This window comes from Passer domesticus, chromosome 8, assembly GCF_036417665.1.
Source record: "Passer domesticus isolate bPasDom1 chromosome 8, bPasDom1.hap1, whole genome shotgun sequence".
Classification (NCBI taxonomy): domain Eukaryota; kingdom Metazoa; phylum Chordata; class Aves; order Passeriformes; family Passeridae; genus Passer; species Passer domesticus.
In genome coordinates, this window is record NC_087481.1 from 55856771 (window position 1) to 55884751 (window position 27981).

General features: G+C 41.9%; 1 protein-coding gene and 1 long non-coding RNA gene across 3 annotated transcripts in view; one reads left to right on the forward strand and one right to left on the reverse strand.

The window, feature by feature from the left end:
- Positions 1 to 27981, reverse strand: part of ADAM12 (ADAM metallopeptidase domain 12) — a 176742-nt gene that overhangs the window by 94456 nt on the left and 54305 nt on the right. The window lies entirely within an intron of this gene.
- Positions 26441 to 27840, forward strand: LOC135306939 (uncharacterized). Its single transcript, XR_010367670.1, has 2 exons — positions 26441 to 26536; positions 27346 to 27840. It is a non-coding gene; the product is annotated as an uncharacterized LOC135306939 (long non-coding RNA).

Sequence of the window (27981 nt, forward strand, 5' to 3'; positions counted from 1 at the left end):
TGCTCCTGGGATTGCAGATGTGCAGAACATAACAGGGATCCTCAAGGAAACAATACCTTTCCAGTGGTATAGATATAAACATGGCAATTAAAACATAAAGCAGCCAAGATGGGGAGAAAGGGAAAATGGCATTCCAGGGGTTAAAAATAAAGAAAAAGCTGATGTAGTGGAAGGTGTCCCTGCCCACGACAGAGGGCTGTAAATAGATGATCTTTAAAGTCCCTTCCAACCCAAACCATTCTGTGATTCTCTGAAAGCTGCCACAGGTACCAAACCCATCCCAGGTGAGCACTCCCTGCTGCAGCACTCAGAGAGCTGCTCAGACCTTTTATCCCTCTGCAAACATCTGTATTCTGAAATCCTGTCCTCTCCTGGAGACACAGCTCTTGCTGTAACACAGCCTTGAACCTCCTGTGGGTTTATTGTAAAGTGTCAGCTGTGAGTAGCAGTGAAGGAGAAAGGCTGACAAATCCCCTTTCCCACTGGATGTCTCAATGTTCCAAGAGCAGGTGTGCCACAGCATGAATATTTTTATTTCCACAGAGGAATTATTCCCTCATTAGAGCGTAGGAGCTGCCTGGCACAGCTGATTTCACACTTGGCTGCTGCAGATGATGCTACAGGTCACACAGTCATTTTCTGCCACGCAAGATAAAAACCTCTCTGCTGCAGTCAAACCCTGAGCTGTCTTCATCAGAGTGGGTATTTCACTCAAATCATCGCAGCAAATATGGTTTAGCGGCAGTAGGAGAAGACAGGAGTACTCCAGCAGGCAGGACTCAATCTAAGACAGGGACAGATAATACACAGGAGAGCTAAATCAGGTCTGTCCACAGGTGGGCATGCATCAACTATCCAACAGTGAACTGCAGACAAGGAAATGAGGTCCAGTCAATTGAAATTGTAATGAAAATTATTTTCAAGTTTTCTCTCTTCCCTCTACTGCCTGCCAATGGCTTGTAGGGAGGCAAATTTCATTTTCCTGTTTAGTCAAACATCTCCTCCTCTTCCCAATGGGCAAAGCCTACCAGGCCTGAGCAGAAACTGCAGAATCATGGCAAGGACCCAGCTGAGATTTCAGCACTCATTTCAGTAAACCCACGTGCTTAGCTCCAGCTCTCTTCAGAAAGCACCCAGCTTTTTAAGTGTTCTGTTGTGTGGTTTTTCTTTTAAAATTGTTTGGTAGAAGTAAATGTTGGGTAAACAAGCGCTTGGGGAGAGAAGCAGCTCTCAAGGGCGCAGGTCTGAGCTGGGGTTCGTGCATTCTGCAAGCCCAGGTTTGCTCAGGGCACTCTCTGCCAAGGTGTTTCTGTCTCTTGAAAGCCAAAAGGCAGCAAACAGGAAGAAAACACAGAATTGTCCTTCATCTCCTTTGTGCACAGGAAGTGCTGAGAACACTCAGAGTGTGACTCTTCTCTGTGGCCCGTTTAACAAAGAAAGAAATCAGCTGTAAGACACAAAAACCAGCAACAGAGCATCACTGTACCCATAAATGTGCAATTTGGACTGCAGTGGCTCTGATATCCAGGAATAGACAGGAAAATCCTGGCTCCTCTGGGCAAGAAGATAAATCAAACACCAAGACAACAGAGTGTGGGAAGTGCCATTCTCTGCTGTCATGAAGACAGGACTGAGCAAAATCATTCAGCAGTTATGGGCAAAGAAAAAAAGTGCTTTAAATAAAAAAAAAAACCACCAAACAAAAACCAAACAAAAAACCCCCAAAAAACCAAAAAACAAACAAAAAACCCAAAAAACCCCCCCAAAACAAAACAAAACCACCAAAAAAACCCCAAAAAAACCCCAAACCAACCAACAACAACAACAACAACAAAAAAAACCCACAAAAAACCCCCAACAAAAACAACAACAACAACGAAAACACATTAAATAAAGCATCTCACAAGCAGGGCCAGCTCCTGCTTCCCTCAGGTGTTCCTGGTCATCCATAACTATCAGTGTTTTCCTGCCTCACATCTGATTATGTCCCATATGAATTTGGAAATGGCTACAGAAATCTTCATTAAAATAAAAGAAGGGTAACTACAGGAATAAGTCCCTCTGCAGCCCTCATGGTATTTACAGTTCCAATATCAGCAACTTCTGCACTCTATGCAGAATGAAACATAATATAATTAATTGGGGAAATTTTCATATATGGAGAGAAACTGGAAGAGGCAAGGGTTATGGCTCTGGAAAATCAGAAGACTGCAGAAGCTTTAGACATAAAGCAAAACTTAATCTTCTCAATTTAGTTACAGGAATTTAAAATCTGGAGATTGTACCAGGAAACTGGTGGGGTTTTCTACAGCTCCTCACTGGTCTGTGTCCTCCAGGCCAATACCAGGCACTTCCAACCCAGCAAGAGATCCCAAAAATGTGCATCTCCAGCAACCTGAGCCAAGCAGTGCAGAAGAGCAATAGAAATTGTGCTACAGTACAAGGGAGGATCATTATCCTACAGAAGTGGTCCAAATTGTCCTCTGAGGTGTCAGTGGCTACACAATTTCCAGGGTAAAAGCGTCTTTTCCATGCGGTTTCCCAAATGTTCATAGCCAGTTATGACTTAAACACAGAGGATTAAAGAGCTCACCCTCTCCTGTCCTGGGTGTCCCAGTGATGCTGGCCCAGTGGAGGAGCTTGTGAAGTGCTGAGTCACTGCAAATGGATTTAAACCAGCAGCTGATGGCACAATGGGAATTCCAGTGCAAAGGAGGAAAGAAAGGGAAAGCCAGAAGGTGCCCAAAAGGCCTTTAGTGTGAGAGGGGGAGGGAGCTCAGTCTGGGGCCAGGCTCTGTGAAGGGATCCATCCATGGTGCAAGAGGAAATCGGGCAGAGAATAAAGAGGTACTGCAGGCTGGCATTAATGCACAGAGTCACAGAATGACCAGGTTGGAAGAGACCTTCAAGATCATCGAGTCCAGCCGAGCCCCAACACCCCAACTAAACCCTGGCACCCAGTGCCACATCCAGGCTTTGTTAAACACACCCAGGGATGGTGACTGCACCACCTCCCCGGGCAGCCATTCCAGAGCTTTATCACCCTTGCTGTGGAAAACTTTTTCCTGATATGCAACCTGCATTTCCCTTGAGGCTGTGTGCTCTGGTTGTGTCAGTGTTGCTGGAGACAGAGCCCAGCCCAGCTGAGCACAGGCACCTTTCAGGAGCTGTAATAGTTGAGAGCAGGCAGCAATAAGGGAGACAAGAGAGAAAAATAAGCAGCAAGTACCCCTTGGATCTACTTCTAACTCTCCTCTACTGAAGCAGCTTCTGGAACTCTCTTCATTTGTCCAACCCCTTGGTTTCCTCATCTGTGAACTGCAGCCATGGTCTCCCCCCAGCACTGCAGGGCAGGCAGTGGCACCTGGAGATCTGCACTGTTTATCTCACAGACACAGTTCCAGGAACTCACAGTGGGAACTGTCTCACATCTGGTTTCATCAGCCTTCTAATGCAAGGTCTTAAAGCTAAATCCAGCTCTTAATTAAAACTGAAACATAATTCAGACGTGACTTCCAGAGGGGGAATGTGGCTACATCCACAGGCAAATTAGAGCTGACCACAGAAGACCCCATCATATTCTCATGGTGGAAAATTCTAGCCTGATTACAATTAATTAGAAGCATAAAATACATTACCACATCACCAGCAGAGAAAGACTGCAGGACTATTACATGTTCTGCTCTTAAGAGTTCAGAAAGAGGACAAAACTGTATTATCAGGTAACAGAACAGATCCAGAAGGGAGGAAATGGGACAATAAAAACTACTCTTAAACAGTAATCATAATCCATCTTAATGTATAGAGTTCCAAATTATTTAAGTAATGAACTAAACCCACATTTTCTGCTGTCTGTATAAAAACACACAACATTCTATTGTCAATTAATTCTAGAATTGAATCAGTGCCTCTATTTTACCTTTTCAATAAGACTTCAGTGTAATCCTGTTAGACATGTAGGTTTTATCTGTAACTTGTGCTTTGCTGCCATGTGTTCATGTTTTAGCTGTTTTAGACTATTCTCAACAACTATGATATTCTATTGAAACAGTAATAATTCCTAGTAGTATAATTAACTAATACTAATAAACTAAACTAATACTGAGAGTATTAATTAACTTTTAGAAAGTTATTTAGCCAGAAATAACAAACGAAGAACAGTGTAAGCACAGATGAAGAGCTGGCAGCAAATGGCCAGTGGTTTGTTCTCAGCCAAAATAAGAACCCAAGTCCTCAACTAAAAAGGTTATTTTTTGCACCCCCACTCTTATCCATCATATTTGTTCCATTTCATCAAAAGGCACAGCTCAGAGTCACATGCTGAGTTATGGATAAATAACAATTGTGACTCCTTTCAAGTGTAAAAACTGTTCTTACTCAACTTACATTTCAAATAATTGCCAAATCACTTATTTTTCAACAAAATAATCTGCAAACTGCTGGTTTCAATACCAGTTAGTTGTCTGAAGGAGAACCTGGAGAAGAATTCAGTATTACCAGCTAAAATACATGAAAAATAGAACTCACATTTCCTATCTTGTGCACTTTCAGTGCACATTTACAATCATCCCCCATTCTTCAGGAGGACGAGGCTCTCAAGTGCTTTGTAAGGTGCAGACATGAGCAGCACAAAGGAGGCACAAAGCAGCTAGACCTGGATCCTGACATTATTAAGGGCTATTTCTCCAGCTCTGAATTCTGCCATGATTTTACAGAAAGTGGCTTTGCCTGTCCCTGCACTTCCCAGCTCTGATCTGATCCTGGCTGCATTTCACTGAAGGGATCTCCTCAGCTGCCCATTGTGCTCTCTGCCTCCAAATTCAGCATTTTGCTGTATCCCAGCTTTTGTGTCACTCACACATTCTCTTTCAGGCCTGAATGCCCCCCATTTGCTTCACCTATTAGGAAACTGAGATTTTAAAAGGGAGTAAGTGATGGGAGTTCTGTCACTGATACCCAAAGGCTCAGAGCTGGAGCAGCTGCTGGTACAGCTGAGCTGGGGAGGCACTGTCCAGCAGGCTAAAAGCTACAGGGAGATCAGAATGATAATAATGCAATTGTGTTTAAAATATATTTTTAAAAATCATGTTAATGAGTCCAATCCAAACAGCAAGAGAAATTGAGATGGGGTTTTATTAAATCCATGATTGTTTAATATCCCAAACCTCACTGATATAAGAATGTTTTTTAAAGCAGCATCACAAAGGCTTCCATGTGCTTTACTTTCATATCAGGGCATATTTTATAACTCTAATCCCCTCTTTTTCCCTTCCCCCATTATCAGATGGCTGCAGAAGACACCAAAGCAAGAATCACCCCCTTTAGGAGTTCACCCACCCCACTTTATGGAGCAATACTTGTCCCGCAGGATTTTCACTGTGAGCTGCTCTCCCTATAAGGAATGTCAGAACTTAACCTGGATTCAGGACAAAAACTCCTAAACTTGCATTTTTAATATGCTGAGGCCTATAAAACAATTATAAGCCAAAGGAAGTTTTGGAACCTAATCTTTGTCTGCATTGCTGGAGGAAAACAGGTCATGCCAAGCAAATCTGATTTCATTCCTTGATATGATTACATGTTTGCTTTTATAAAGATGATTACATTGCTCAAACTGTTATAAGGACCCAGTATTGTGCTGAGCAGAGATCCATGAGCAGGAGATCCTAAATGAACCAGGGATTAGTGAAGCAGGAAAATGCCAAAAATGAGTATCAGCAAGGAATGCTCTTACCCAGCTCCTGGTGGGATCCCACAGGCTCTTTTTTGGCAGGTGCTGTGTTATTCTGCACTGCCATCAGCAACTTGGAAGTAAACAAATAATCTGCACCTTACTTGAACTTGGAATGGATTTCATGGGATGAGGAAGGACTTTGCTGTTGATTGGGCCTCTTGTGGAGCCATCCCACAGGGATGGGGTTTTCCAAGGAAAACCAACAGATCAGGGGTGGGTTTGAGTAAGGATGCAGCAAAGGAGAGAGAGACAGAGGGGCTGAGCAGCTCTGAGGGCTTTTTTGAGTCAGGAATTGTGGCTGTGGGATGCTCTGCCTAAAATCCTGCTGAAATCCAGCAGGATTTCAGTGGTCTGGAGAACACCAAGGTGATCGTGATGCTGCTGAGCACCAACATTTTAAAATAAAGCCTTTCACAGTGAGATCTCAAGTGCTGTGTCCTCCCAGCCCCTCTGGAAGCTCCACAGTTCTGCACAGAGCACAGAGCTGAGGAGCATTGCTCTGCAATAAATCTGGTGGGTGCTCCCACTCAGAGCCCTCCTGCCTCTGTGGGTTTAATGAAATCCTCCTCAAGCACTGCTGCACATGTTGCCCGTAATTGCTACACATCCATCAGGTGATTGTGGTGCAAGCTTAAAAACGCATCAGGAAAGGCTGATTTTTTTTAAAAAAATACATCTGTATTTCTTTCAATTACACTGCTGTGAAAACACCATGAGTCAGCCAGTCCATGTATTAACTTCCAGTGAGGACTTTAGCTCTAAATTAATGTGAATTCTCCACAAACACCATTATTTCCTTTGCATAAGCAAATTGGACATTGCTTTTCAAATGGACAAGTAGCAGATAATAGTGTTTAGAGTGCCTGGGAATGCAGAGTATTCCTGTATAATGAGATATCACAGAGCAGGAGACTTGGTACCACTTTAACAAAACAGCATTTCTTTGACAGAAGGCTTTCAAGGTTAACTATGTAGAGCAGCTACAATCTATGCAAACAAAATCTCCCCTGGTTCTTTGAACTGATCACATCTATTTTCTATCTCAAGGGTAATCTAAAACATCTGATTTCCCTCTTCTCACCCTTGTGTGAAAATAGTAGTGGTGCTTTCAGAAAAAGGCCCAGGGAAGCTCTGCCACTGCTCAGTCCATTTTCAAATTTCCTATTTTAACAATATACTTTTCATCTGGTTTCTGAAGTATTTCAAACCCATGTTAAAGCCGTGTTGCAATAAAGAGCTCTCCACTGCAATATTCACCAAGGAGGGAGTTAAATGACAAAGAAAATATCTATATGTGCAACACAAATTAGGTGAGGAGCAACCACTGGCTCTTGCTAAACACAATCCAACTCAATGTTTAATTGGTTTTCTATCCTCTTCCAGCATCTTTCCTTTCTAAAAAACTCCTTTTTACCACCAACCTGGACCAGAAACTCTTGTACTACTGAGTTTTGTCATAATTTAATTTGTCATTCAAAGCACACCTACTCTTCCCACATGAACTCATTGAAATCATCATTTATTACCTTGTTTTTCCTCTCATCAGCCAGGAATCAAAGCCTTAATGTGATAATATTAATGTCAAGTAGATTTTCACGGGGAGAAATATGGAAACATTTTCCATATGCTCCATTCTTCCTGTGTCTTGATTCTCACTGGCTGTCAGGGAACAGGAAAAGCCCCAGAAATCTGAAGGCAATGTGTGGTGCTCTTCTGGAAAGTTCTCAGTGGTGAAGCAAGCAGCAAAGAACCTGAGAAATAATCTCGTTTGTTTTCTGGCTACCCTAAATATGGAAGCTTAAATGTTGTAGAATTGGTGAATCAAACTAGAATCTGTTCAATACAAAACAAGTGAGGTGCAACCACCAGCTCTTACTAAACACAATCCAATCCAAAATTTAATTTGCTTTCTTGGTATGTTACCCTTGGTGTTCCAATATCCTTCCTTTCCAAAAATTCCCCTTCAACACCAAGGCTTCTAGAGGTGTGTGTATATATATAAATATAAATACCTATTTACATGATAATCCTGCTTTCAAATCACAGACAATTACCTTGGAAACGAGGAGATTTCTGTGCACATATAAATGAAAAACTATCAAATACTAGTCAGAGGAAAATATTAAATACCAGTCAAAGGCACGCTTGCTCATTGTTGGAAGATGCCACATGAAATAGGATGTCAATAAATACATTTCATTCCCTGCTATACATCAAAATGAGTAAAAGCTGTCAGTAGCTTGGCTCCATGACGTGCGAGACTGGAAATGTAGCTGCAAGTGTTTGATACAAGACCCTAAATTTAATATTGTTTCCCCTTTGCTGGCAGGGCAAACAGGAGGATGGGCAGATGCAGACTCTGTTTGCACTGGCTCTTTCAGTGAGACATTTGCCATCTGGTTTGTGGAGGTAAAGTGAGTGGGGAGAAAAAGCCAAAATCTCTCTTTGAATGTTAAACGAGTTGTTTCTGTTGGAGAGAAGATATTAAACCTTAAACTGCCTGGGTAGAAGGCTCCTTCTCTCCCCTTAAACAACCATTCACTTGTTAATACACTATTCAATTATAAGTAATGCAGAATAGATGAGAAAATCTAATGGCACTGTTACATTAATCAGCTGAAATCAGAGCCTCATGTGCTGACAATGAATTGCAATTTTTATCTCAAGGTATGTGTGCTTATCCTGGCCAGTGCTCACTTCCAGCTCCACAAACTCTTTTTTTCACATTTCATGTATATTTATGAATAGACTATTACTGCCAAATTCCGAGCTTAGCTCTCCTTGCACAGCTCAATACATATTCAAAAGTCACAGCTGTGACTGGGAGGAGATGAGTATTTTTGTGGAAACCATTTCTTCCTCACATATCCAAATGTATTTCCTTAATTTATTGTCACATGCTTGTTAAACCATGTTTTAGACTCTTTTCCTGACACATGCTCCTGCAGAACTTGGATTGCAGTTTAGGAGGCTCCTACAACTGCAGTCCACACTGATTTAAAGAAGGATTTCCTGCAATCATGGAATACTGCGGGCAAAACACTGGCAATGGCACTTGGTGCTTAACAAGAACACTTGGAAAAATAACAAAACTCTGCAATTATATCAACATGCAGAGTGTTGATGACTCTCCCACAGTATCTGTGACAGTTATGGCTGCTCTCAGAAATTACTAATTAACTAACTCAGTAATAAGGATAAAGGATGACAACTGAAATGGATTTAATTCAGGATAAAAGTCTCTCTGTATACTACAGAACACACGCTTTAGAAATTTTGGGGGAAACCATATTCTGGAAAGGTAAGAAAAAAAAAAATTACTGTTTATCAGCCAGTTTTAACTGAAGAAATGACTTTTACCAAAAATGTGGGTTTTGGGTACCTGTAAATGTCTGAAGGTACTCATAAGTAGGTGCCAAGGTCCTGCTGCCCCTGGCTATGATCCCATGTCAAGGGAAGGATCTGTGGAAGCCTATGAAGGGCAGGTTTTGGAACACATAAAAACCACCATTCTCTAAAAATCCAACAAAATATCAGATTTTAGCTCTTACAGATCTCACTTCAGCAAAATCTAGAGTCGGATCTATAAAATAATGGACATTTTCAAATACTGGTTTTTCCTTTCACTAACAAACTTTCACTGAGACAAAGGCAAGGAGACTTTGGGAGGGTGGTCAGTGAAGGTAGGGCAGGGCTTACCCATCCATTTCCTGCTATTCCATACCCCAAAATCCCATTTATTCCAGCTGGCTCAGATGTCCTGCCTGGCACAAAAGCTCTGTTTTTGCAGTGTTACCACTGTCATGTGTTAAACCTGGATGGAAAACCAAAGGAGTTAAACCTGAACAAGCTCTGTGTGAGTCAGGGAACAGGAATAACCAGGAGGGAGCTGGGAGAAACATGAACAGCCTGGAACCTCCTGTCTGTCCCAGGGATGCCTCAGTTTTAGCTTTTCTATCTTCCACATTCTGAGCTGCTTTAGTGTGTGGGTCTGGGTTCACATCAGGGGATGGTGAGCTCTGTGCACAGAGCAGGGAGACAAAACAATTCCTGCTCCAGCTGGGCACCAAGGACAAATGATCCCAATCTCAGCCCAGGAGCACAAACCCCGTGGGCTGCAGAGAGAAAAACAAGCAGGGTGGGACTGCAGGGGCTGCAGTGGGATTGGACACTGAACTGCAATGTGCACATGGAGCAGAGCTGAGCCCAGGGAGAGACCCCGGCAGCGCTCGTGCATTTTGGGGCCATTTGGGTTCATCCTGGGTGCAGCCCTGGCTGGGCTCTGGTGCTGCCCAAGGTGCATCCATGGAGGAGATCCTTTGAATAAATCCCTGCTTTATTCTGGAGCTCTGTCCAGCCTCTGCTCTGTGTCAGCCTTCTCAAGGCATCACCAGACCAGCACTGCTCAGCACACCTAAAACTCCCCTTTCCTCTCCCAGGCTGGACAAACCCAGAGAGCAGCAATGGTGAAGTTACAAGGAGATATGCAAAGAATAAAACATCTGGCACTGAGATCCAGGCCATTCTGGAAAACAATCTGGCTGTAATGTTTTTGCATGCTTTGCACATTTCTAATGGAATGGCACTATCTCTGCAGCATGGATTTTCCCAATATCATTTTCATCTGGAGGCTGAGCCAGAGTTTGTTAACCATCTGCATATGTGTAGTGTGGATTTTAAAAGTAATTATTTTTGTAGCAGTCCAAATTGCTGTTGCATAAAATAGCACATAATTTTCATATATATTTTTTCTTTTCTGTGAAACTGCAGGAGGCTCCATAAGTCCTAAACCACCATTTTGCATTCATTTTAATTTAACTGTGGTGCAATTAGAAGGTTGGGTATGTTTGTGTTGTCTCAAAGAAATGCAAACATTTGGCTCGAAGTTTGGAGGTCCCTTGCTGGTGACAATATTTGAAGGGAGAGGTTTTGATGGTATATTTTGATGTTTTTAGGGACATATTTGGGATGATGCCTATCCTGACCAAAGCCTCCAGAGACTGAATTCACATGGAAATTATCCAGGTGGGATTTTGCAGGGGAAGGAGCTTCAGATACATGACTCTCCTGTCTCTACTTTTCCTACTGAATCAACACCACAGAAATTCTGATTTACAAAGAAAAAACAATGTCTGCAACATGCAGTTAAGGCTGACCATGGGTTCTGCTGATGACTTTATTGTTCTTTATAGTATTGTATTTATCATGTGTTGTCTTTATTGTTTTCTATGCTTATTTTATTTTTTGGAGGGAGATGAGCATTCAGTCTAAAGCCTTCTGCTGTATAATTTGTGATTTAAGCAATTAGAAATACCCTTGGTTTCTGAAATATTTACAAATATAAATAAAACAACTGAGTAAAAATGACTTGGCTTCGAAGGACAAATTTCTGTAGGCAGATTCATGGAGACAATAAAATCAAAGCTGCAGTTAAGCCTTCATAACAGAAACCTCTGCAGATAACTAAGTCAAGTCTAATATGCATTTAAATTTTTCATGGATCCAAAACTGAGTAATTTCTCTTCAGGACAGACATCAGCCCCCAAAAAACTGCTCAGCACAGCCCCAGACTGCCTGAGCTGCACCTTCCCTAGGACAAGCTGAATTGTACAGATCAGAAAGGTCAGAATACCTCAAAACCACTGATAAAACATGGCTGAAGGTTCCTATTTTACTTCTATTTTGTTTTATTTCAGGCAAGGGGATGGCTGGCAGTCAAATCCATGTAATAATTCCTATAAAGTTAAGAGGCTTCTGATAAGTGAGTCCTGTGAAATGCTACACCTTCTTGGCCTCAGGCAAACAAATTTTTCTGGTGGATAAACAACAATATCATCCTACTAACATGTGTAAATTCTATTCCTTCATGCACAAATTCCATAATTATTTTTTCAGGCTTTGATAAACAGCATGAATTCTATATAATGCACGGTCCTCCTCTGTAATGAATAAATTTGCTTTTTAAAGTCTGCTGCCCTAATAACTAAACAGGAAGGAAACACGAAGAGCAGAAATGGGAACTGTTTCAACAAGCTAGTTGTAAATAAGTTAAAAAAAATTTAAAAATAAAACCAAAACCCCCAAAGTGTGTTCAAAGTTTGATAATGATTTACAAACGAGACTATTCTAAATGTAACACCTCCAGACAGCTGCAAATTCGATCTACAGCACTAACAACCACAGGAGTGATTTCTAATCAGGAATTACCAGCCCTATCATGTCTGGAACATTTTTTATTCATAGCTTTCTGTTTTTCTTTCAGCATCTATTTAAACAGAGTTGCTTATTTTTTTGGATTAAATCAAGAAAACTGTGCTGTGGCTCAATTTAAAGCAAATATAGAAATTAATAATTTTGTTTTTGAGCTGCCATTGCAATGGAATTCCTTGTCCTTATCACAGCCGAGAAAGTTTTGGTCTGGGAGCAGAAAGAAAGAAAATACTGATTTTTTCCTGCTCTGCAGAAATTTGATTATGTCAATCTATTATTACTAATTATTACTTTGAAACTAGAAGTCCAAGAATATGGGATACATTTAAAATAATGTTCTCCTTAGTGCTAAACAAACTAAACCAGAGAATCCTAAAGAGCTTTCAGTCAATATCTCCAAGTTTATTCCTTTATCATGTAAGACTCCTGTTAAAAAGGAGACCAATTACTACTGCAAAGAGAACTTACACACTTTAAAAGCCAAATGATTTAATTCTTTATGAAGTTCTGAATTCTATTATCCCCACCATGGAAAACACCCAGGGAACACCAGGTGCTTTTGTGAACCTGCACCCTCTCTTCCATGACAGTTATTGCAAACCAACAAATTTTTCTACTCTGCAAACCAACTTATTCGCTTCAAAACTCCATGAAGGTATGGAAAAAAAATGTGCAGACTAAAAATATTACTCAGAAAGTTGATGTAGCACAGTGATTTGACCAAAAAAGCCTCTATTTTATCAAACTTTCTCTTTTTTTTTTGTGCAAAGGATAACTTGCTCACGTCTGTGCAAGCTGAGGTCTCTTTGTACTTTTCCCCTTCAGAAAAAGAAGTGGAGAAAAAAGCCAGGAAATGAGAGTTTAAAAGCTGGTGATTCCCACCTGGCAGCTGCTTTGAGTGCTGCTCCAAAGGGCTGCCACGACAGAGCAAGGCGGTGTCACTTCTAATAGCATTTCATTAAATCAGCCTCTAATTCAATTACAGCTGCTCTCCATATGAGCTCGCCGCTGGAGAGGAAGGATTTCCCTCTTCCCACGTTCCAGGCAGACCTCGTGTGCCACAGGGCTCTCTCTTCAGCAGTGCCAGCCAGGGCAGCTCCTGCTCACCAGCCCTGAATCTCTGCTCACACCACCCACAGAAACAGAACACAGCTCCCCAAAGATGCTGCCTCTCGTTCAGCTTTGCTGGCCTCGTTCTCCTCTCTTGGTTTCCTCTTTGTTTTGGGATCACAGAATCATTGGAGTGGGGAAGACCTCCAAGATGATCAAGGATCTGTGATCAGTCCCAACCAATCCCCACTGATTGTCACATCCAGCCCTTCCTTGGACACCTCCAGGGATGGGGATCCCAAACCTCCCTGGGCAGCCCCTTCCAATGTCAAATCACCCTTTCCATGCAGGAATTCCTCCTGATGTCCAGTTGACCCTGCCTGCTCAGGGGATTTCTCTTCTTCTCTCTGCATTCATTGTTCACAAGAAAAGGAGGGTAGGGGAGCATCAATCTCACACCTCAAATGATAAAAGAGAGTTCAGCTCTGACCTCTCAAGGGTTTTATCCTCTCCATGCAGAAGAACAAGGCTTAGTTTTGAATCATTACATTTTTACAGAAATACACTTCTTTTGACCTTTGGATTGCCCACATTTTGGGGATGCCCTTAGGGCAACACCAGTGCTGGAAAACTTAATGAAGATACAGTTAGAAACAGAAACACAGAATTGTTTGGGTTGAAAAGGACCTTTAAATGTCATCTCATCCCACCCCTGCCATGGGCAGGGACACCTTCCACTATCCCAGGCTGCTCCAAGCCCTGTCCAGCCTGGCCTTGGGCACTGCCAGGTTCTGTCTCCTCTCTGACAACATTTCCCTCCAGGACCAGCCCTTGGAGTGATTCCAGCTCAGTGAGGGGCAGGATGCTGAGCATCATTCCAGCCCCTGCCCCAAACCAGTGGCTTTCCTTCTGGAACCCCGTTGCAAAATCAAAGTCTTGTGTACCACAAAGCTCCTTTTTCCTGCAAGAAACTCATCAAAGAGCATAAAATTGTTACAACTGGCAGCTCCTTACAGACGTGGAGACTGCCTTCTTTTCTGGTGTGTTTTAGTCCAAAAGCCAAAAACAATTCTGGGAATGTCCAGGGGTAGGGAGATTACAGCCTAAATCAGGAGCAAATTAAGCAGGCAGTCATTTGCTGAAGGGAAAGTGGGGTCAGTGGAATGTAGATATTTTCACTTAGGCCGGATTAACTTCATTTTTTGATGAATTCATATTAACTTTCCGAGCATCCCCGTGTGGAGGAGTCCCCCGGGAGCTTGCAGGAATGTCACTCCTGCTGCTGTAGCAGCTCCTGTCACTGGAGGGCACAATGCTGCTGCTTTCGCAGCCTTGCACAGCCTCAGCTCAACGATTTTTGGATAGATAACGTTTTTTTCCTTTGGGAAAAAAAAATAATTTGATCCCCTCAAATTATCTGAATGCTGAGATCTTCCTTTTGTAGATCTCTGACTGCTAAATTGTGCAAGGAAAAAAGAAGGAAAATCCTCCAAAATAATGAGTTGAAAAAAGCCCAGAGTTTTTTTTCTTTTTCCCTGCACTGCTCCAGACAGTATAACTATTCATTAACTTTAAAGCATGCAGTTTAAAATCCTGTTTTTCTTTTGGTCTCGGCTTTACATCCTGCAGTTCCTTTAGCCCCAAACCAAATCCCTGGCTCTGATCCTACCGTTAATATGAGGAAAATCAGGCTTCCATCCATTTAGGCTGTTATGCTTATTCAGCATTTCCTTGAGGAAAAACCTGACCCAGGTAAAGCTCCTTCTCATGGGAATGCCTTAAACCCAAGGGAAATCCTTTTCCTTGTGTCTGGGCTCCTCTGGCAGAGCTCTCTGGGCTCTTGAGTGTCCACACAGTATGGAGCAAATTACAAAGGGATTATAAGAAAAAAAAATCCTTAATGTTAAAAGCTCCCTGGATAGAAATAATAAAGCAGTGAAATCCCTGACACTACCTGTCTCATGCAACCCCTGGGTTGCATATTGGGGTAATTCAGCCCTCTGTGCTCCTGCCAGGTTCCTCCACAAGATGGGGGAGACCTGAATGAGGAGACCACAAAGACAAATGCACAAAGAATCATCCAGAAATGGCCCTCTGTGTGTTTTTTCCTTCCTGCCACAGCCTGGGAGATGCAAACTTGAGCCACCCAGGGCCAGGAAATACGTTTCACAATGCTGATGGTCTCCTCAGTGCTTTTGAAATCCTATTGTGACCCATGGCTTGGAACAGTTGGACACAACTACTGGAGAAGCTTTTTGGAAAGCAATTTCATTAGCACACAATATTGGCCTGCCTCTGCCTGAAAAGTCAATGGTAAGACTCACAGTGATTTTAATGAGAGAAGAAGTAGGTCAGTACTGGAAAATCTCATGCACAGCCTTTATAGTCTGTCACTGATTCCTTGTGATCCCCAGAGAAAGAGGAATAATTCTGAATCTCCACGAGCAAAGCAGAGAAGTTTTGCTGCCTGGGCTGGGGTTTTGCTGTCTGTAAAAAAGCCCTTTACAGCATAAAGCTCAGCTGTGACACTTGCTAATATATGGCAAATACTTTGTTGTTGTCCCAGTGTTTCAGACCAACTCACTGAAACAAGTTTCCTCTAAAAAACCCAAACCCAAAAGAGCCCGGTGTTGACAAAATTTAGATTAACATATGTCAGTGTAACAAGTCACACATAGATGTAAGAGGACACACAAGTGTCAAGAATTCCCTGTCTGTCCCTAAAAGGATCAGCCCTTAATTCCCTGCCCAAATCAGGTTTTGACACAGCCTGTCCTGCCCAGACTCGGAGTTTCTCAGCTCCATTTACAGACAGAGTTTGTTTTTGCCTAGAAAGTGTGAATAGATCCCACACCCTCCCAGCCCAGCCCCCGAGGCTCCATTAATTCATCTCCTATCATTTCCTCTGCAGGCAAATGAGGGATTCCCAGCTGATGGTCCAGGCTGGTTGCTCCCCAGCTTTCCTTCCAAGCCTTTTCCCATCCCTGGGAGCCCAGCAATGCCACCCAAACTCACTCAAACACTGCAACCCAAACCATTTCAGACTGGCAATCCCCTGCAGCTGCTGCATCTCCCTAAGCCGTAACAAAACTGTCACTGAGGTCAGGGCCCTGCTTCCAAAGCCTTCATGGCAGTTTCCCCCTGTGGCTCTGATATCCCCACGTCCCTCAGCAGGGCTGTGCACTCCAAGCCCCGATCCCTTCCCAGATTCCCTGGAATACAGCAGGAGCAGCTCTCCCTGCAAGGCTGTGATTTACTGCACAAGGTCTGTCCATGGCTCCGCTCCCCTCTCTGCCCCCAGGAGCTGTCCTGCACCCAGGGCAGCTCACAGCCCTGGGAGAGACCTCTGCAGGAGCAGCAGGGAGACAGAAACTGGGGAAAGCAGGGAAATGCCACCTGGAGGAAGAACTGGTAAATCCAAACTGGTAAATATCACCTGGAGAAAGAACTGGTAAATCTAGACTGGGGGAAAAGCAGGTAAATGTAACCTGGAGAAAGAACTGGTAAATCTAAACAGGGGGAAAGCAGGTAAATGCAACCTGGAGAAAGAATTGGTAAATCTAAACTGGTAAATGTAACCTGGAGAAAGAACTGGTAAATCCAAACTGGTAAATATCACCTGGAGAAAGAACTGGTAAATCTAGACTGGGGGAAAAGCAGGTAAATATCACCTGGAGAAAGAACTGGTAAATCCAAACTTGGGGAAAGCAGGTAAATGTAACCTGGAGAAAGAACTGGTAAATCTAAACTGGGGGAAAGCAGGTAAATGCAACCTGGAGAAAGAACTGGTAAATCTAAACAGGTAAATGTTACCTGGAGAAAGAACAGGTAAATCTAAACTGGTAAATATCACCTGGAGAAAGAACTGGTAAATCTAAACAGGGGGAAAGCAGGTAAATGTAACCTGGAAAAAGAACTGGTAAATCTGAACTTGGGGAAAGCAGGTAAATATAACCTGGAGAAAGAACTGGTATCTAAATTGGGGAAAAGCAGGTAAATGTAACCTGGAGAAAGAATTGGTAAATCTAAACTGGTAAATATCACCTGGAGAAAGAACTGGTAAATCTAAACAGGGGGAAAGCAGGTAAATGTAACCTGGAGAAAGAATTGGTAAATCTAAACTGGTAAATCTGAACTGGGTAAAAGCAGGTAAATGTAACCTGGAGAAAGAACTGGTAAATCTAAACTGGACAAAGAACAGGGAGATATAAACTGGGGAAAGGAACAAGTAAATATAAATTAGGGAAAGAGCAGGGAGATAGAAACTGGGGAAAGAAATAGGTAAATGTAACCTGAAGAAAGAACTGGTAAATCTGAACTGGGGAAAGAACTGGGAGATACAGACTTGGGCAAAAGCAGGTAAATATAAACTGGGGAAAGAACTGGTAGATATAAAACTGGGAAAAGAAACAGGTAGATATAAACTGGGGAAAGAAATGGTAGATATAAACTGAGGAAAGAAACAAGTAAATATAAACTGGAGAAAGAACTGGTAGATAAAAGCTGGAGGAAGAGCAGGTAGATATAAATTGGGGAAAGAACAGGTAAATATGAACTGGACGAAAAGCAGGTAAATATAAACTGGACAAAGAGCAGGTAAATATAAACTGGGGGAAAAGCAGGTAAATGTAACCTGGAGAAAGAACAGGTAAATATAAACTGGACAAAAAGCAGGTAAATATAAACTGGGGGAAATGCAGGTAAATGTAAACTGGAGAATGAAACAGGTAGATATAAACTGGAAGAAGAGCAAGTAGATATAAACGGCACGTCTGTCCTTCAAGGTCACATAATTCCCTTTCAGAACTGCATTTCCAAAGCATCAGCTTCCCAACAGTGAGGAATAGCACAACAGAACATGTGAAATTGGATAAACATGGCTAATTCCCAAGGGAATCATAATTGTGACAGTGAAATATGATGGTTTACTAGGTCAAATACTTTCTTCAAAGAAACATGCTTGAAAATTATATTGAAAGCTTGACTTGGACAGATTGCAGGGACCTGGTCCAACACTATGGTCAAAGATATTTTTTCCCTGAAGAAATCAGTCACTGCACTACACAGGGCTTGCATGGACACAAAAATAAATTAATGTTTTATCTTCCTGTGTTGACATCATTAACTAAGCCATAGTGGAATGTCACTCAGGTCTTGTGTACATGCTTACTTGTACTACATCAGGTTTTAAAAGACAATCTGCAAAGTCAAGCTCAAGCCAATTTAAAACCCCAAAATGTTAATGTTGAAAGTATTTTTAAAGCACCATCTGTAGATACTTTGCACCTGAGAAAGGAATATTTTCTATCCAACAATTAAGACTCTTATTACATATTAAAAATGGATTGTAACTTTGTTTTAATGGAGCTTAATCTTTTTGTGCTTAGACATCCTTTAAATAGGTCACAAAAGCTCACCCAATATTCTAGGTCCCTGATCTTTGTATTCCCATCCTCAAATGACCTAATTACAGTGTTGCTTGATAAAAATTCCTGACATTAAGAGTTTGGAAAGGAATCACAAGAATGTAGGAGCAGAAGGAATCACCTGGTGGTAAATGTTCACTCCTCTGTCTATCTGAGGTTATGGAATTCCCAGAACCTCATAATAATCCCAAAACATTCAGAATACAAACCTGGAAGCCACAGAACTCTGCTGGGCCACAGGGGGACAGGCAGGAGAGATCAAAGGAACTGCCACTGTCTCAGAACCCTCTATCAGCAGCTGATCTCACAGCTGGGAACAGCTGGATGGCCAAATTATCTGGAGATATTTGTACTCACTCACCCACCTCTGTTTTACAGAGGAAATCCTCTGCTTCTATCAGGATAAACAGGTATTTTGTAAATAAAGGAATTTTAAATAAGCAGGTATTTTGTAAATAAAAGGGATTTTATTGAAACAACATTTCTGCACGTGAGCAACCTGGTCTGGTCTGGACCTTGGCAGAAGGGTGGGATGAGATGAGCTTTAAGGTCTAACTCAAACCATTCTGTGATTCCATGACCATATAGATATTAATCATAAATTAAGCACCAGATAAATTCCAGTTGGATATCATTATCCACAGCCATCCAGATGTTCTGGAAATGATTCATTAGAGATACATTCTGTAACTATAGAGATAGGGAGTGAAACTGGAGGTCTGGAACACATTTTGCTGACCAGGTCAGGATGTAAAATCTTCAGATATGACCAGGTCAGTGGCCACAGATACTTGGAGAAGATAATCTGATATCCTGGCAAGCTGATGCATACATTAAAACACAGAAGAAGTAAAAGGATGATTTTTTTTTTAAATGTTGCTGGCAGCTGCATGATATCAGCAGTATTTGTGATAATAAAGCACTTTCTGGTGAGCACAAACCCCCACAATTTGTAGCAATTAATCCAAACCCCAAGCTAAGTCAGTACTGGTAGCCAAGGGTGATAGCATGAGCATTTTTCTTCAGCAGAACATCATCCATTCCTATTTTTCTGGCCTACAACATTCCTGCTCACATTCTTCCATGGCATCTGAATTTGTATCTGACCTACATCCCACTCCACCCTCAAATCACAAGAGCTTCTCTGGACACCATGAAATGTCAGGGTTTGGCCACATTGAGCTTTCACACTGGATAAAGGAGCTTTTTTATTGCCTGCACTGAATTCTCACCTCAAAAGTGCCCTTTTGGAGAAAATATTTGAAGACATCCAGCAGCAAAGTGTGTGAAAAGAGGGTTCTACCCTTCCCTGGGCCTGTTAAATTCCTGCTGAACCACTGATTACTGGAGACTCCTCCAGGGCAAAAAAAAAAAAAAAAAGTTCCTTGTAAAAGATAAAGAAAACTGAAATTTCATATTAATATCAACAGACTTTGATCTAGCAATATATCTACCAAATGTTATTCCAGTATCACCCTCTAAATCTCCGTCTCCAAAATGATGTGGATTGTCAGAACTTCATACATAAATTTATAAGGGACCATCTTTAATTTCATGCAAATGACAGTCCTAAATGGCCCTAGTAAAATACTCATTGTCTTCTGCTCTCATAAATTGCAAACTTCGTTCAGTTTATCATGAACTCAGGAGATGAATCACATTCCAACTGTGCTCATCACACACTGCAGTGGCCTTGGCCTTGCACCACGTTCCTGTGCTGAAATATTAAGTTACAACCAAAAAAATAGTTGATATTCAGCAAAATTTTCAGTAATAAAAATAAAATTCTCTATAGAGTTGGGAAATTAAATGTTTTAGTGTGGTCTAAATGGATCTCTTATTTGTGTGCTTGGGGGACATGAGTTAGTGGTGGCCTTAATGGTTGGACTTGATGATCTTGGAGGACTTTCCAACCTTAACAATTCCATACTCAGTTCAAAATAATGATTATTTTGGAGTACCATACCCTGCACTTTGAATAATTTAGCTTGAGGGTTTTGTCCAGCAATCCCATTTTTGTTATGCCAGTCTCTACAATCCATCACCAAAAAAAAAATTACAATGCTTTTCTGCAAAGTATTTTCTCAAAAAAAAAAAAATATAACATATTCTAGTGCCTTTCTCCAGAAATGTCTCTGTCTACAGAACAGAAGAGCAAGAAACCAAAGGATTTCCCAGCTCCACTCCTGCCATCCTACAGATTTTCTGACCGTGCAGAGATAATGAATGTGACTGAGTGGATCCTGTGGTGTGAACTCACTGGGACCCAAACACGGCCATAATTTGGAAGATTCCTGACGAACAGCTGAGCTTTAATGAGTCCCTTTGCATGCCAGTTATCTCTCAGGATTAAAAAAGGACCTTTCAGGTCACCCAGGACAACGTTTTGGGTGTTGCAATGCACCCAGAGCTGTGACCTGCTCTAAGAGCTGGCTCACAGCTATAAATAGCTCAACCCAATTAGCACTTGGTTCATTTACTACATTTAGGGGAAGCAATTCTCCATCTGAGCCACCTGCAGAGCTTTGGTGTCTTTAGGGACATGAATCACACCTGCCAAGGACACCACAGCTCTTATTTTACATCATTACAGAAATTCTGCTGAGGGATTTTAGGGCTGAGAGGGTCAGGAATGGAGGTGCTGCTGCTCTCAAGGCACTCAGTTGATTCACAAAACCCACGGCCTCAAATCTTTCCATAAAAACATCCCAGAGGTGGCCTGGGAAGTCACCACTATGGAATTGGGAGTTGGAATTACTGCATGGATGGTTCAAGGCCCACGTGAACACAAATTCTCCAAGCACTGAATTCCCCAAGGCCATGACAGGAAGAGGTGCCTTTGAAGGGGAGGCACAGTAAAATAAAGTAAAATACTCAGTAAAATACAGCCCAGGAGCTGTGACTGTGCCAAAAAATAAATGATTCATTTTCAAAAGGAGGCAGCAAACCAGTGGCAGAAACGGACAGGGCTGGGACACCTCATGGAACAGAATAAAACCAAAACAGACCAAATTCACCACTGAGACCATGAAAAGGCCAAACAAACCATGACTAAGGAACCACAGGAAATGACCACAAGGGTGGACACGCTCCTCTTTCCCGTTTATCCACAGAAAGACTAAAAAATGAGACATTTCTTAACCACTGCTCAATGACTTTATCTCAGAATAAGGATGTTGTGGTCCTTCTGCACTAGGATTGCACTGCTCAAAATGTACTTGGGAGTGCAAATCTAAGATTCAGTCTTTAAAGTAATTTTTTTAGGTTGATGACAGTTGTATCACATGAAGTCTCTGTGTCCTAGCAACAACATAACTCTTGCTAAACTCAGGCAATTGGAAAATCAGTCAAATTCAGACACAATTAAGATTAAATGTCATAACTGGCAATGTATGAAAAATACTAGGCCTTCCCAATTTAACTTTTTTTTATTCTCCTCTCCATATCTTTCGCAATGATTCATGCAATGACATGAGTAATACATGGAAATATATGAGAATTGACTTTCACTAAAATATCTGAATATAGAACATTTGTTCTTCTCTAAGTATTTCTGAGTGCAGTTCCCATTCCCCTCTGAACCAAACACACACAGCTGATAAAAAGCACAAAGGTATCCAAACTCCAAAGCGGGCTAATTTTAAACTTAAATCACATCCTAAACCTCTTCCTAAGGCTCATATTTCCTAGTTTTTCCCTGACCAAATTTCAACCCAACAGCTTTGCCCACTCTTTGTTCATTTGCCACTGAAAGAGGGCAGATTTAAATTAGAGATGAGAAGTAAATTCCTCCCAAAGAGGGTGGGCAGGCCCTGGCACAGGTTGCCCAGAGCAGCTGTGGCTGCCCCATCCTTGGAAGTGTCTTTCCCTTTAGGGAATTCTGTCAGGAATGAAGCACACCACTGGCTTCGTTTAATTCTCTTTTATGATGTATTTTCCAGTGGTTTTCCCTTTACCAGAAGTTTTGTAAGCAAAGGATCTCTCCTGTGATCAGTTTGGTCTCTCCCTTTTCCACCTTCTGTCTTCCTCCCTGCTTACTCTTCTTCCAAAACATCGTTTTATTTAAAGAACAGAAAAAAACCCCAAAAACAACCTGATACAGAGAAGCCACAGGAATTGCTCATCACTGACATTATCACAGCTTTGTAAATTAAGGGGACCTTAAATGAGCAATGTATCCCCATGATCCAACCCATGCCTCCTGTACCATTTTTAGTCAGGAATGATCATATCTTATCAGTTTCCTTATGCTTCTTTCCTGACTTCATTTCCTGAAGGGAAAGACAGTTCCCCAACCTCCTCTTCCAATCCCAGCTGGGCACTCAACCTCATCCCTGCTGTGCAACTGCCAGGGTTAAAGGAATGCTGGTTTAGCCCTATCAATACTGTCAATCCCATCCCTGACATTCATCTTTTGCTCAGATTGAGATATTATCTTCATTTTTCCTTATCTCTGCATTCCAGTAATCCTTCCCTGATAAATTCTGATCTCAGAATCCCTCCAGGAGTGAAAACCAGAGCAGGTTTCAGCATCCAGCTGGGTGCATAAAAGATCTTCTGGCTTCCAGGGCTCAACACAGTCACTCTGTTCTCATTTGCAGCAGCTCCTGTGCAACCCTGCTGGCCAAGGAAGGTTCTCCATAGAAGATTTCAATGTGTGTGTGTCTTATCTCACCCTTTCCAGGAAGAAATTTCTCCTGATGTCCAGCCTGAGCCCATTTCCTCTCATCCTGTCCCTGCTCCCTAGGAGCAGAGCCCGACCACACTGTGCCACAACCTCTAATAAGAGCATTCTATGGATGCCAACAAAAGAGGGATTTTTTTCCTTTCCAATTTTCTTAACAATAGGTTAAGAATAATCATAGGAAGACCCAGAAAATTCACCTCAGCTCATATGCAAATTGCAGCACTGGCAAAAGCCCTGGAGATGTGGATTGCAGACACTACATGATCTTCCATGCTCCCTCTGCTCTTGGATGAATTTTCACCCTGCTTGAACTGTGTAAAAAATATGCATAAAGAAGCAAAGGGGAACACTGGAGATGAGAAAAGCAGCCATGCTATGATTAAATATGAATGGTAATGCCAGAGCTTTGATGGAAGGAAAGCAGAAATACCACTGCAATTAAGACCAGGAACACAAGACAAGGCATCCTCCTCTGCAGATTTCTGATATTGTGAGGAGGGTTTCCAAGCAGAAAGCTAATATCACTGTAATCCTTGCTTTTCCCAGTAAAATATATATGTTTTTGCAGAACAGGATTCACTTCTGAAGCTGTACCAACAAGTAAATTATTCATAAGAGAAGAGATAAAAGACAGAACATTTCACAGAGTAAAATATTTAGACTCCCCTATCTCTGGCAGTGTGATCATACTTGTACTAACTGGGCAGACTGGGAATCAAAATGAAGCTCAATTAAGTGGTACAAACTATGCATATAAAATACATCAAGATGATAAAAATAACAGCTCTCCTGTACCTATGCTTCATCTTTCATGTTGAACCAGTTCAAGGAGAACTAAGCAAAGATGCAATTAATCAGTGCTCTATCGTTGTGCCACTTATCAATATGTGAGTGCAACACTTCAATAAAACAGGATGCTTAAAGGGCTGCTAAATGTATCAATATTCAATTACACAATGTTAATAAAGCCATTAAAAGAGAATTAACAAGGGTTTACTCAGGAAGTATCTCTGCCTGACATTAGGTGGCTCTTTAAACATTTTCTAAAGAAATACAGTAAAAAGCTATTAAAATATTTATGCAATGCTTGCATTAGTTCTGTTTAACTGGCACAGCAGCAATAATATCAGCAGTTTTAACTGCCCTGCTTCTCAGCACCACGATTACCCACTAGTTATGAGAGAGAAATAAATTCCCAGTCTTAGAATTTTAATGCTTTTCATTATAAAGAAAAGATCTCCAAATCCTTCATTAAAGCTCAGAGCCTCACTAAAACTAGATACTTCCAACTCTCTGTTGAGGAACCGATATCAGAGTGTGCTGCAGCAGGAGCTGAGCTGGAGATTGCCACCAAGGCTCCTGCCTGCCCAGGTAGCCCAGAGGAAAGTTGGGTTTTGCCCCAAATCTTTGAGCTCAGACCTCCCAGGCAAAGCCTTCCTGGAGAGCTCTGAAAGGAAAGGCAGATTATTTCATTCCAAGAGATTGTGCTGGTGCAGCACTTCTGGGCTCGTGGCTCCTCCTCGATTCCCCAGTAACAAAAAGCCTCCCAGGACTTGTTAAATTAGCCAACGTAATGAAGTCCAATTCTGTGTTATTTGCACAGGGACTGGAAAAGATTTCGTGTTTCCATGTACATAAACAAAACCTGGCTCAGCACACCAGGGAATTAAGAGGTTTATAAAATATAAAAGACATTCACATTAATCTGTTAAACAATTCATTCTCTACCCTGCCTTTTCCTACTAAGTGAATTCATTACTTATAAAAATATATATATATATTTGCTGCTGGCGACTCAAGAGCTGGCCCCCAACACCTTGGGGCTCTCTGTGGGGACCCTGATGCTGCCCCTGGGGCATTGGGCTGGTGGTACCAGCACTGGAAGAAGAAGAAGGTGCAAGTGTTGTCTCTCCCTGTTACTCAGAGGTTTTGGTGCACAACAATGCCAGCTGTGCTGCAGGAAGAAGGACTGCACCATTGATCTGAATTAAATTATTAGAGGGTGTGGGAATGAAACAGATGAATTTACATCCTGGAAAATCCAAAATAAAGCAGTTCCTCTGATGCTGCCCAGACAATGCTGAGTATTTTTCTTCCAGGAATTGCTAAGCTCAGGGAAAATGCTGGATTCTTGCAGGACAGGTTGGGCAAATTCATCAACATAAACCCATCTTTACAGTGAGGTACCCACAACTCTTCCCAAGGACCTACTAAAATGTTGATGGATACTCCTCTAAATTAGTATAAAGATCCATATTCTTCTTTGGAAAATAACAGCACTTACTATTTAACAAGATCAAAGAGGTGCTACCTAGTAAAAATATCTCAACAAGAACTGGCTTTGTTTTCCTTTTTGAAAGGTCTCTATATCAAATCACCAGGCCTCTGAGCTCAAAGGAAGTCAAATGCATGCTCTGCATTTATCCATTATCCACAGAATCCTTTGGAAAGACATTAATTTGCCACAATTTGCATCCACAAAACAAAATGAGGAAGATTTTAATGATGATTAAAGCTCCTCTGTGAACAAAAACTGTATTAATCCAACCCAAAAGCGAGTGAAAACAGCAGCTACTTACTTCTGACTGCTTTGTTTTCAGAAGACACTAATAACTACCCACTTTTCTAATAAAACAATTAAACCTTTCTAGCACATCCCCTCCTCTTCTCCCCAAATATTTTTGTTTTAGAAGCGTTTATGTTGCAATCACTGCTACCTCAACACTATCACCCAGCTAATAATGTGATATTATTTATTTGCATTTGGGTTTTTTTTTTGCTGCTTACGTAGGGGTAAGGGATGAAAAATTCAATTTTTGATTCCTTGTGTAGCAAGAATCCCTGCTTTTTCCTAGGTTAGATTTTTATCTGTCCAACAAAAAGCTGTTAAAGGGGTCTGTGGAGCTTGTTAACTGTTCACTGGTCTGTGGGACTTGTGGAACCAGTGTAGCTTCCAACAACCCAGTCTTCAAGTAGATGAGTTTTAAATCCAGTCAAATTATACTACACCTAGCAGGCACTTTATGGGAGACTTGCCCATTTTTCAGCCAAATTCAAGGGGTCTGATCACTCTTATTTTCATATTGATGGTAGAGTCATCTTTCATGCAGTGAGTGTAAGGGTGTCCCTTTCAAAGGCCAGACACATCCAGCACAGGAAACACTGCCGAGAGACAAATGTGGCCCCTGGATTTCTGAGTCACCCCAACACATTTATTAAGCGCCGAGATGTGCTTTTACAACTGGTCTCCATCAGGGATATTTCATCTGTTCCCAGAGCGTCATCCCTCCTAATGACTCATAATGCAGCCTCATTCCATTGAGCTTGATTTCACTGCCTCATCAGCCTCTTGTTCTCCAGGGGCAAAGCTGCTCTTTTCAGCAAGTTCAGCCCACAGAGAAGTGGCCATTAACTGCAGCTCCTCATTATGTAAGAATCAGCTAATCAAGAGTGACCAAGACATAGCTGATGTTGTGATTGAGGAGAGGGAGACATCTGCTTGGAATTATCCAGCCCCCTGTTTCAAAACTGATAAGGCATTTACTGCCTTGGTGTTCAATTAGAGCAGGAATAAATGGGTTTGGGGGTGGGATGTGGAGTTTGCCTCACCAATGGCTTGGCAGGGGGAGAGGGATGGAGGGCACAAAGTGCAAGCAAGGCCCAGTGCTGAGGAGAAAAGGCAGAAGCTGTCTGCAAACCACGTCAGCACGAGGCACAGCTGACAGGTTCTAAGCTGCATTTGAGGGCTGTGTGCAATGTAAAGAAAACTGTCATTTCCATGGTTTTCAGGCTAAGTTGAAAAAATATTTCTACTTCCATTTCCTAATTTCCATCCAGTTGTGTATTTTTTTCTTTTTCTAATATCCAGAGTAAAATTAACATTCAAATGTATCAAATTCATTTCCAATGTGAATGGGAAGCCATTCCCCTGAAGTCAGAGTGGGCTGTATGTAAGTATTCCTGATTAATTTGGTGATGAAGCTTGCTTTTTTATTCCTAAATGTCACATGCAGCTTTTCTGAAGCCAAAAGTTTACGTGTTTTATTGTCAGTGCACAGGAGATACATCTTCTTATTCTTTCTTTTTACAGGAAAAAAAACTGTAATAAAACATGACCTTTTAATACATAATCTGCAACAGAATATGCTGGGCAGATAAAATATGTAACATGAGAAAGACTGCATTGAAACTGAACCCTGACTGGGGCTGAAACTGAACATAACTCTTGTTTCCCTTAGGGAAAGGAAGAACATCAGATAGGAAGGGGACACTGAGCTTTTCCTGGACTGAGCAACACCAAGAGCCTGCAGATACGTGGGGCAGATGATCAGGCAAGCTCTGCTCCCTTCCCTGGAGGACTGGGGAGCACAAATTGCCAGGAACAGCCCCATTCTGGGGGATCATTCCAGCGCTCTCAAATTCCCTTATTCCTACAAAAGGCACCCTTCCACACACAGCCAGGTACTTTTCACAGCTACTTCAAATGAATGAGGAGCAGGTAGAAAGATAAAAGCAGAGGAATAAATTGGACCCATTTCTTGAAGGAATCTGTCTGGATTACTGAGGCCAGACATCAAAGAAAGGGGGAAAAAAGCACCCTCTTGCCAAGCTTATGTTTCCATATATGTATTTCCTCCCCAGTCCTTGTGTAGACTCTGCTTTTTGCATCAGCCCTCTTGGCTGATACCGCAACACTTCGCTGCTTTTCATCTTCAAAATGTGAACAAATTCATCCTCGAGGCTCTCAAAATGTGAACAAATTCATCCCCGAGGCTCTGCTGAGAGGAAATGAGACAAATAAATGTGGGGATCCCTCCTTCCCTGCAGGGCTGCGGGAGGTGGGTTGGCTGGGACAGGGCACGAGCACCTCCTGG